The sequence below is a fragment of the Lynx canadensis genome, chromosome C1 (assembly GCF_007474595.2).
Source record: "Lynx canadensis isolate LIC74 chromosome C1, mLynCan4.pri.v2, whole genome shotgun sequence".
Taxonomy (NCBI): domain Eukaryota; kingdom Metazoa; phylum Chordata; class Mammalia; order Carnivora; family Felidae; genus Lynx; species Lynx canadensis.
This window is the reverse complement of record NC_044310.1, coordinates 177,254,629-177,266,906: the sequence shown is the minus strand read 5'-3', so window position 1 is coordinate 177,266,906 and position 12,278 is coordinate 177,254,629.

Below are 12,278 nucleotides of genomic sequence, written 5' to 3'. Positions count from 1 at the left end.
GGGGCTGGAACTCACAAACCATGAGATCATGACCTGAGCCAAAGTCAGACACTTAACCAACTGAGCCACCCAGGCACTCCTTGATTTTATCATTTTTAATTTTGAGTAATAGTCATCTCTGATCCCCTCTCCCCTGCCATAGAATAAAGTGGTTGAGGGGAGGGACTGCATCTTGGTTCCCCTAGTTTCTGGTATAGTGCCTGACGTTTAGTAGGTGCTCAATACATGTTTGTTGATTTAATACATTACACTAGAAACACATAAAATTTAAGACCTGGATGACACTTTACCGATGATGTAATCTAGACTTTCATTTTATAAGTGAATAAAAGGTTGGTTTAGACAGATGTTCAAAGGAAATCACCACCACGCTTCTAGTTGGTACAAAAAAAACATCCTGAAAGGTAATAATTTTAGGGATGATTGAACAATTGAAAGGCATGAGCTCATAGAGCTGAGAAGGGGAATGTGTTCCAGACACTGGGTGGGGCATCGAAAAGGTTTGGAGACAGAGGGGGATGACTGAATAAAGTGAGTACCAAGTTAATGTGTGCACGTTTAAAATGCATTATTGTGATTTGGAAGGTCTGTTTACAAATCTTCAAAGAAACTACACATTAAATTTTATTACTTTTATTACCCGTATCTCCTAATTTTCCCTACTTAGTTATTGATGTGTCGGTTGTTAGTGACACAAGTCAAAACTTAAGCAGTTGGGATTGTGCTGTGTGTATATCCTGGTAATTGCATATAAACTAAAATAATAAAAACACATCCCTTTATCTCAGTATTCTCACTCAGTCAGACCTAGAGCAAAGATCTTACGCACCTCCTTTCAGTTCATTTTGCCCCTGGCAAACTTCCAAGGATAGGCATGGCTGCCATCTTTCACCCCTCATCCATCTTCCCTCAGAAATACTTTCCATTCAGTGCTAAGGGTTGTAAGAGTATGATTATTTTCTTGTTTCCTAAAACATACTGGCAGTTTGGACTCCAGCCAATAACATGTGAAAGAGCCCGCTTGCTATATGTATATATATATATTGGAATGGTCTTTGTGTCTAAAGAGACAAGCAAAACAAAAAATAACAACAACAAAACAGTGGAAAAGGCACAAAAGAAACCTAAAATACCATGCTTTCATTATGGAGATAAAGGCAATAACATTATCAACACATAAATAACAATGCAGGGGTTGTTGTGAGACTTTAGTCAGAAGATATTGTAAAGAGCTCAGTTTGCTGCGTGGCACTTCCTGTGTGAGTGCGCACAAAGCTGTAAAACGTTAGCTGTGAACATCGGCAAGAAGTTCCATGTAGCAGTACCACTTGCCCCATCTGCTTATGAACTTGGGATAATTACTTACCTTTATGACCCTCAGTTTCTTTATCCATCAAATGGGGATAATGATGCCCTTTCCATGGGTTGTTGTGAGGATTTGGTGAAATGATAAAAGGGAAGGACATACTACTGGGTACTCACAGAGATATTTCCTTTTATCGGTGGAAATACTTGGGTTCTATTTATAATTTTTTAAATTTATTTATTTATTTTGAGAGAGAGAGAGCAAGTGGGGGAAGGGCAGAGAGAGAGGGAGAGAGAGAGATCCAAGCAGGCTCCACTCTCAGCGCAGAGCCCGATGTAGAGCTTGGTCTCACGACCGTGAGATCATGACCTGAACTGGAATCAGCAATCGGAACTCAACTGACTAAGTCACTCAGGCATCCCTAATTTTTTTTTAAACTGATTCCCTAATGACTTTGTATCAGTTAGGCCTTTGAAGCTCATTTTTTTCATATAAAATGGAGAGTTGAGCCAAGTAGTTTCTCTTTTAACTGTAAACTTCTAGGGAACCCCTCAATGGGGCCATCACTGACTATTTGACCTTGGCTCCCTCTTTTCTCCCTTTGCTTGTTAGGGTCACTGCAAGCCCTGTGTTAGGAATCTTTATGGGATAGAGGGTTGCAGCAGGCAGAACGGTGTCTCCTTCACTTCGCCCTCCAGCCAGGGTAGCTGCTTCTCCCCCCGTTGTGCCCTCTCTCTCAAAATAAATAAATAAACATTAAAAAAAAAAAGAAAAGATTTGGCCTTAATATATTTCCAGTGTGACCAGCAGACTTCTTCCCTCCAAGAAGGTGATCAAAACAAAGGATGATCTAAATAAGAGCTGTATTTTAAATATTTAGACAGTTATTTGTTAGCTGGTTTCTTATTGGATTGGTTATCTATCTAGTAACCAATGCTGCAGTCATGCAGTCACTTGTAAATTATTTAAATGTGTTTGACTGTTAAATGCACTGCCTACTAATAATGACATAGACCTTTGTGAAAACCTTGGGGAAAAAAAAGCAACCTTTGTGAGATAATGACAAATGACTTGTCCTGTACATGCCCAGGATTTATCTTCATGCATGGATACCTCCTGAAAATGTTGAACTTAACTAAGCAAATAATGCATACAGATGAAACGTTTAATTGTGTTTTCACGGTCTGGACTAGGATTAGCGCAAAGTTTCTGTTCATCAGAGCTTGGATACCTTCAGGTATCAGATCCTAGTCAGGCTCCCACACTTGGAGCCATTTAGTCAGTATTTATGCCTTAAAAAAAAAATACGGAGACTTGAGAGTTAGTGATTTGAAAGGATTTAACCTGTAGATTTTTTTAAAAAGTCAGTGAGAGTTGGATGTTGAAACAGGGGTGTCAAACTGTAGGTTGACTGTTTAAATTGCCCAGGCCTGGGATTTCCTTTGTCTATGCTAAGGTAGAAACTTCCAAAAAATGATTCAGTTTTACCTTTTGCATGTTAGAGTGAAGGTAATGAACGTCCAGTTTCTCAAATCCTCCTTTTCCCTAAAGTACACAAGAATTAATGGGGAGCTAATAATAAGCACAGATTCTGTGATGTGTTAAGCATGATTTGTCTTCAGTAACGGGAAGAAAGTTCCCTTAGAGTTGTGGTTTTCTAGAATATAAAGGGGGCATAACATAGAATAAAGAAAAAAGCTTTGGAAAAGCAAGACTGTCCCTCTGAAAAGAGCACTGAAGTGAGGAAGGAAACGGCAGTAGAAGGACGTGGGTGGAAGGAGATGATTCAGCCAGAGGGGGCTGGGTGAGTCCTGTGGGCTGGCCTGCCTGAGTGTGAAATGGGCGGGTGGTTATGACTAGCATTGAATGGGAGATAATTAAGAGCAAGTTGGTACCAGTAGCTGCCACGGAAGGGAAGAGAATATGTCCAGAAAAAGCAGTTCTTTATTTCAGTGCTGAATTAAAACACCTACCCATGGGGGGCTTTGAGAATCTCATTTTGAAACGAAAAAGTATTTGCTGAAAACAATACAGATGATTATGAAATTGTACGTGCATTCTTCTAGTGTCGTGGTGAAAATGTTTCAAAATGATATAATTGTGCTGGGTACTCTTTCGTGGAAAGAAACATATATTTTAAAATATCAGCCATTCCATAAAGGAAAAAGTATTGCTGTTCAAAGTCATGCACAACACAAGTATCAAGTTTCAATGTGGGATCAGCTACACATACATTTCTGAATCTTTTTTTAAGAGAAAGGACGGAAAATGCACAGCTTCCATCGTCCTTTAAATAGCTTTCTGGATTGAAGAGCATTATAATTAAACTGTACCAAGTGTCACTGTAGAGAAGCTTCTAAATTATGGGTCTGAATGGGGGCGAGAAATGCTATTTGATTGCTTGACAATCAAAACCAGAAAATGTTCAGATATGTACAACCCAGACTTATTGTAATTATATCAGATGGAGAAGTGGGAGGAATAGGTGTAGCCTTGAATTCAGTAATTACTTGTTTATCTCTCTTTCAAAAAATTTAAAAGAAAAACTATTCATAAATACTCAAGAATGCATATTCACAGAGTACTTTTGTATAAGAAAAAAAAATATTAACAAGTAATCAGTCCTTTCAGTGTGTCCCAGAAACAGGTTGTGGGGAAATGGTCATGTATGTCCTCAAAACACTCTCAAAATTTAGAAACTAGTACATTGAACTCTTCGATAAGAACCTTTTTTCTTTTTTTTTTTTTCAACGTTTATTTATTTTTTTGGGACAGAGAGAGACAGAGCATGAACGGGCAAGGGGCAGAGAGAGGGAGACACAGAATCGGAAACAGGCTCCAGGCTCTGAGCCATCAGCCCAGAGCCCGACGCGGGGCTCGAACTCCCAGACCGAGAGATCGTGACCTGGCTGAAGTCGGACGCTTAACCGACTGCGCCACCCAGGCGCCCCGATAAGAACCTTTTTTCAAACAGAATGTCAGAAGGGATGTTCATCATGAAATCTACTTGTCATACTGTTTTGCACTCCATTTCGCCCAGCTCTTTGTTCTCTCAAAGCTCTCTTTCTCTTGTAAGGTGGGAAGGAATAGGTAGAGATGTTATCAGGACATTGCTTAGGCAATTGAGAAGATTTCTTGCTTTTTAAGAGGCCCAAAGATGCCTCTTGGAAAGAAAGTGAGAATTTAATACCATACCAGCACCTTTACAAAGTGCCTGATGCCTTGTTAGGTAGTATATGTGAGAACAAACATTAAACATTTGACTGGGAAACATAGGTAGCAGAAAACTGTCAGGCTAAAAATGATGACATAGCACATTTTTTCATTATCCATTCCTAAGAGAGAAACTGCGACCCTAAATTGTACACATAATACATGCATTATATATGTAAACAAAATGATCTGTTATTCTATAGTCTTCTGGATTGATCCTTCCTTTAACATTTAGCTATGGATCTAGTTTCCATCTCATGTAATGAGGAAAGTCCATTATCCTCTTCCAGCCTTCCCTCTCCTGGGCGCTTTTCATTCCAGATTCTCACTACTGGTTTAATGTACTAGTTAACAATTTTTCTTTCATATATAAGTGAAAGAAATGTTGAACATATTGAAGAATAATTAAACAATTTAAGAATTGGCTTGAATGATTCTTTCTAAAGAGGGCTATTTCCAGACAACAGTATATAGTCCCCTAGAGTGAGCCATTAGATGCCAGTCATAGAAGGACAGTTTCACTTCAGTTAAGGGGGAGTTATTTCTGTAGGTCAGAGATTTACCAAAACAGCCTCAAGCATCTTGAGATGCAGCAAGTCCCTTATCTCTGGAGATGTTTGAGTATTCAGTGGCTACATTCACTTGAGATTTTTCTCACAGAAGTAGACCCTGAGATGAGGATCCAGGGTAGTTTATCTGGCAGGTGATCCCAGAAAAGAGTGGTAGGAAATATAGAAGTAGGACAAGGAAAGGATATATTGTTCACATGAGAGTCCCATATGGAAACAGGAACTCTAATCCCACTTGGAAATTCTGGAGGCCAGTGTAAAATAGTCACCTGTTATCCTGCCAACAAACTGAGAGGGCTAAGATATTTACACACAAATTTCCATCAGTAGAGGTTGAAAATTACCCCAGGAAACCATTAGTCCTCTGCCACTTTCTGCCTGCCTGGTGCTATGCTGGCAATTGAAAGCCAATTTGGCCCACAGTGAACTGCTAAGAAGGAAAGAGTGTGAGGCAGGGTCTCAGTAGTATCTGATAAATTAGCTAAAAACTTGAGAAGGCTAATGTAGAAAATAGATTGTAATTTGATAACCCAAGAAGGGAGCAAGCCCAGAGAGGTGTATTTATCGGTTTTTCACAGTGTTTGTTTTCCAAATTGAATTTGAATGACCATAGATACTACCATGCCCTCTTCAGTTTGCCTCAAGTCCTATCACTCTCTGCTGCTAGTTTCACACATTTGCATTACTTGTCTTCTCTTAGAATTTGCTGCCGTGGAGGAAATTCAAATCTAAGATGGTGGGTAGGTCTGGAAGTCTTGGAGGACACTGCCAACTGTGAAATTCTGTGATGCCATGACTAGATGGTTCCTAAAACTCCTTTGAGCAATAAAATTCTATGAGCTAATTATATGCTGTCTTTTTAATTATCTTTGCAAGTTCCTTGAGGCCAATAGTATAGACCTATAAAAGCTCCGGATTAATTGAAATGCAATTATGCATTTTGAAGTGCTAATAAATAGAGCAACATTCATGTATAAATTCACTACTCCTTTAATGTTTTCACTGTACAAGGGTAGCTTGACACACATATGAATAGAGGACAAAGAGAAACTACTTAGTATTCAGCAGGTTTGTTTTAGGGTCTACAGTTATACTCCAGTGAATTTGTTAAAGCAAGCATGCACATTGATGCTCATCCACTTAGTCTGAGATCACAAGGAAAGATGACCTTGGCAGACAACATTAAAGCTTTTAAAAATTGGTCTTGCATTACGCTAACTGCAAGAAGCCAGACATATAAGGCTATATACTCTGATTCCATTTATATGACATTCTGGAAAAAAACAAAGTATATGGATAGAAATTAAGTCCGTAGTTGTAAGGTTGGGGGTTAGAGTGGGGGGTACTACAAAGGGGCAGGAGGGAATCTGTGGGGGTGATGGAAATGCCCTCTGTCTTCATAGTATGTTACACTACTCTCCACATTTGTCAAATATCATCAAACTGTATATGGAAAATATACAATATATATATATATATAAAATATATAAATATTTTATAAAAATTTATATAAAATTTTTATATAAAAATTTATATAAAATATATATAAAAATATATATATAATATATAAATATAAAAATATATATAAATATTATATATATTATATATTATAATTTATATATTATATTATATAATATATAATATAATATATAATATATAATATATATAATATAATTATATAATATAATATAATATATTATATATATTATAAATAAATATATATATAATATATAAAAAATATAATATATATATTTTATTTTTAGCATTCCAAATCATCTTTGTTCTTCTGATATGATGGAAACAGGTCAATGGATGAAATAAGGTTTGTTTTGTTGTTGCTCTCAACTTCCTGTGACAGTATCTGCCTTAAGTCTTTTTACCTCCGGTGTTTTTCTCTAGGCCCTGTTTCAGAATTCACATTTTATTATTTTGACATATTTCTTCCTTTATTTATTTAAAGGAAATTTATAGGAGCTTTCTAATTTCCAAGCAAAATCCTAGGCTGTAAGAACCCTAAGTTGAGAGGAGAGATGACGTGGTTTGACTAAGCCTGAACGCCTCCAACATTCTACTTCAAAAGCTGGAGGGCTTGTCTTCTCTGTCAACTCCATTTCTATTCTCTTGAATTCCCTGTGCACAACACATTCCTGAAGAACCTTGTCCTTGATTCTCCCGTGGGTAAGCCACTCTCTGGATGTGGTTACATCTGGGGCAGCTGCTGAGGGTGCTGATCTGGGGAGCGGGCAGCAGGGTGGGGTGTCAGGTGCCATTTACATTTCTCTAGTTGACAAGGGAGAGCACTCATGCTGTTCCATCAGGGAATGAGGGATGATTATAAGAACCTGGGGCCAGCACCATGTACCCTATGTCTCTATTTGCCTATAGCATCTAGCACCTTCCCCAGCCTCACACTGGGTGCTTGGTAGTTGTCAATTATTTGACTGACCTCCACTCCTATCTATGCCAAGACTTCCTACTGAGGGACTTGTACTCATCCCTTATAATTCTGCTATACATCCTGAACCTCCAGAGCCAGCCTTTCCCTCCTAGCCAGCCCTAAAATCTGTTCTAGGTATCCCTTCTTTGAACTTTCCTAAGACCTTCTTCTTATACCTATTATAGCCTAAATCACTCTGTAGTTTAATTGTATCGTGATTTCTGTGCCCTCCACCCCTGCCCACTATTGCTCACCACCCCTCCTCCAACAGTACCCTATGGGCCTATTGAAGGCAAAGTTTTGGTTTTTTTTTTTATCTTTATTTATTTTTAAGAGGGAGAGAGAGGTGGGGGGAGAAGAACAGGGAGAGAGGGAGTCACAGAGTCTGAAGCAGGCTCCAGGCTCTGAACTGTCAGCACAAAGCCTGACACAGGGCCCGAACTCACAAACTGTGAGATTGTGACCTGAGCTAAAGTCAGATGCTTAACTGACTGAGCCACCCAGGTGTCCTTAGAAGTGTGTGTGTGTGTGTGTGTGTGTGCGCGCGCGCGTGTTGTATCTGGAACATTATAGATTCCTTATAAATGTTTACCAATGAACCAATAAAAATTTGCTCATGCTACTTTCAGAAGTTTGCTTTCTCGATTGCAAATGATTTCAACTGCAAGAAAAAGAAAAACCTGCTAACTTGTATTAGCTTATACAAATAGATGTTTCTTTTTCTGGCGTTAAAAAAAAAAAGGTTTGGAAAAAAGCAGCTGCTGACCATGTTTTAGACATGTAAGAGGTCAAGGCCAGAGATTCTGTGATTTACTTGGCCTTTCCTTTATGACCACAAGATGGTTTTTTAAGTGCCCAACTTTTGAAATTAAGTAGGAGAGAGTTGTATCAGTTTTCTATTGCTGTGTTACAAATTGCCACAAATATAGAAACTTAACACAAATTTTGTTATCTCCAGTGTCTGTGGGTCAGGAGTCTGGTCAGTGGTTAATTGAGTTCTTGCTCAAAGAATCACCAGATTGAGAGCACAGTGTCAGCAGGGGCTGCATGCCATCTGAGGCTCAGGATCCTCTTAGAAGCTCACTGATAGTTGGTCAAATTCAGTTCCTAGGGCTGAGGCTCTCATCAGCTAGAGGCTGCTCCCAAGCAGTTCACAACATGACCATTTGTCTGCTTGCTTTATTTTTTTTTAGAAGGGAGTGTCTTTTTTAAAAGTTTATTTATTTATTTTGAGAGAAACAGAGGGAGAGAGAGTGTGAGTGTGTGCAAGTGGGGGTGGGGCTGAGAGAGGGAGAGAAAGAACCCCAGGCAGGCTCCACACTGTCAGCACAGAGCCTGATGCTGGGCTTGAATTCACAAACTATGAGATCATGACCAGAGCCAAAGTCAGACACTTAACCGACTGAGCCACCCAGGTGCCCCTATGTTTGCTTTCTTTTACAAGGCCAACGGGAAATGATCTCTTTTGAAAAGCTTGCCTGATTATGTCAGGCCCACCCTGAATAATCTTCCTTTTGATTGACTCAAAGTCAACCAATTGGTAACATAATCATGGTGGTGATATCCCCCATGGGGAGGGAATCAAAGGGAGAGGATCCTACAGGGCATGTCATCTGAGAATTCTGCCTACTGCAGAAGTGATGTCATCTGTGCCTCTCTCTTTCATTTGAAAAACAAATGGCTTCTTAGAGTTCCTCTTAATACGGTTCTGCTTGTCTCTCATTGGCCAGAACTATATTGCATGGCCACTGCTAATTACAAGGACAGCTGGTGAAGAGGATATCTAGCTTTTCTACCTTCTATAAAGAAGGCAAGAAAAGGAGATGGGCTGGAAATGGATGTTGGATTAGTGTATCAACAGACCATGCCACCTGTCAAATCTCCTCGAAACTTAATTATAGAATGTTAGATCTGGAAGAGTACTGAAAATCATTTAGTACTTTTCAGTTTTCTAGATAATGAAACTAAGGCCCAGAAAACTCATGTAACTTCTTTCTTTTTTTTTTTTTTTTTTTTGAGACACAGAGTGAGCATGAGTGGGGGAGGGGCAGAGGGAGAGAGAGAGAGAGAGAGAGAGAGACACGGGGAGGTGGGGGGGGGGAGAGAGTCAGTCTTAAACAGGCTCCACACCCCCATACAGAGCCTGAAGTGGGGCTTGATCTCACAACCTTGAGATCATGACCTGAGCCAAAATCAAGTAGGATGCTTAACCGACTGAGCCACCCAGGCACGCCGAGAGAACTCATGTGACTTTCTTGAAGTCACACATTACTTTTTTTGAAGCACTGGACAAAAGCATATTCACCTTCTCTAGCAGTTTAGTTGATCAAATCTCCAGGGAAAAAAAGATATTATACAAATAAGCCTATGATAGAATAATCTCTCTTGAAGTTGATCACTGATCCATCTTCCTATCACACGAAAGAGGTTTCTACCTTCTAATCATAATTTGTGAAGGAAGCAGCTTGGGCAAAAGGGATGGCTGGTAAATCATAGGTGCAGAGGGCAAGTCTGCCTGAGTTCAGAAAAATGAAGATACACTCCTGACTCAAGAAGTCAGGGAAAGCATCAAAGAGGACCTAGAATTTGAGATGGGCCTTAAAGGGCAGATAAGGTGTAGCATGGGGAGATCAAGGAGGGCATTCCATCTAGGGGGAGACATCAAAACAGGAATAGATGTGTTAAACTAGAGAAATGTACAAGGAGGACAGAGATCAACTCAGCTCAACCAGGCTGGCTTCAGAGGGGCTGATTTGTTAGTCTAGGAAAGAGGTAATGCTGACTTGAACTTGGAGGGTGACAGTGAGGGTGAAAAGGATGGCAGGGAGGATGGAATGAAAGTTGTGTATGCTGATTGGACATGTTTTCACTGAGTCTGTAAGCACAAATGTAGGAAGTGGGTTTATTCACCTCCTATTCCCAGCCCCATGACCAATGCCTGCACATACTAAGTATTCGGTGTTTTTAGTTTAATTTGTGAATGATTTGGTACAGAAGGTAAAGGAAAGGATGGTATCAAGAACCACTTGAGGCTGGATTGGAGAACAGGAGGAGGTGCAGAATTCAAGGGGGTATGGAGTTCAGTTTCAGACATGTTGAGCCCCCGGTATCTCCTGGAACTGAGGGATGGGATAATGTCTAGTAGGTCACTTGGGAGAGGCACCCAAGAAACTGGTGGGCCTGGAGATCTAGCTGTCAGGGCAGAAAAAGAAGGTAGTGGAGAACTATAGGGAATACCTGTATTTAAGAGGGAGGTAGATAAGCCAGAAAAGGAGAATGAATAGTTATAGAACTGCCTAGAGAAAAAAGATTGTGGGTCCAAGAAGACAAGGAAAAAGAGTGTCTAAAAGATAATAACCAGCAGTTTCTGAACAAGACTGCTTTCAGAGAGAATGCGGTTCTCTCTGAAGAGCCGCAAGAGGTTTAGGAGTGAGTAGGGAAGGGGAGCTGACAGCTAGTATAATTCACTTTCAGAAGTTTTAATGATGGAGAGATGACAGAATCAATGGAAGGTGATTTGGTTTATTTGCTTTTGAGAATGAGAGTGACAGGCATCTAACTTCTGTTTGGGGGGGGGGTGGGTGGAACAGAGGAAAAGGGGAGAGTGAATATAAAAGAGAAATCCTGCTAAGGGGGGCAGTCTAGCATCTGGGGGGTGATGGAAGGTGGATCCAGAGAGGAGGAAGCACTCCTTGTCTTCTGAAGCAAGAGGGAGAGATGAGGAGAGAGAAGGACAGGAAGGTTTTTTTCCATTGCCCTGTCACTAAGGTAGTGGAGAACTATAGGGAATACCTGTATTTAAGAGGGAGGTAGATAAGCCAGAAAAGGAGAATGAATAGTTATAGAACTGCCTAGAGAAAAAAGATTGTGGGTCCAAGAAGACAAGGAAAAAGAGTGTCTAAAAGATAATAACCAGCAGTTTCTGAACAAGACTGCTTTCAGAGAGAATGCGGTTCTCTCTGAAGAGCCGCAAGAGGTTTAGGAGTGAGTAGGGAAGGGGAGCTGACAGCTAGTATAATTCACTTTCAGAAGTTTTAATGATGGAGAGATGACAGAATCAATGGAAGGTGATTTGGTTTATTTGCTTTTGAGAATGAGAGTGACAGGCATCTAACTTCTGTTTGGGGGGGGGGGGGGGGGGGGGGAACAGAGGAAAAGGGGAGAGTGAATATAAAAGAGAAATCCTGCTAAGGGGGGCAGTCTAGCATCTGGGGGGTGATGGAAGGTGGATCCAGAGAGGAGGAAGCACTCCTTGTCTTCTGAAGCAAGAGGGAGAGATGAGGAGAGAGAAGGACAGGAAGGTTTTTTTCCATTGCCCTGTCACTAACTGGCTTTCGGCCACTATGTAAAGCCTCCCTGAATACTCATCTATAAAGTCTCCTCATCCATAAAGTCAAGCCTATGCCTTGGTGGTCACTAGAGTATGATAAACTCTTTATTTTTTTTTTTTTTTTTTTGCTCTAGATATATTTCTTAAGATTCCCTTCACTCCTCTGCTGTCTTCAAACAATCATTTGCCAATAATGGTAATAATTGGCACAATCATTTACCAATAATGGTAATACTTGGCACAATAAATGGCCACAATTTATTGCATGTCTCAGAAGTCATACCCAATTAGGATGAATTCTGAAAAGCTACATGATGGAAAAATCATTTGAATGTACCTTGAAGGATGACATTTTATGTATGTGTGTATATAAAATGTCTTAGTATACATATCTAAAATCTTACAGGTAATTCAGTGTAATGT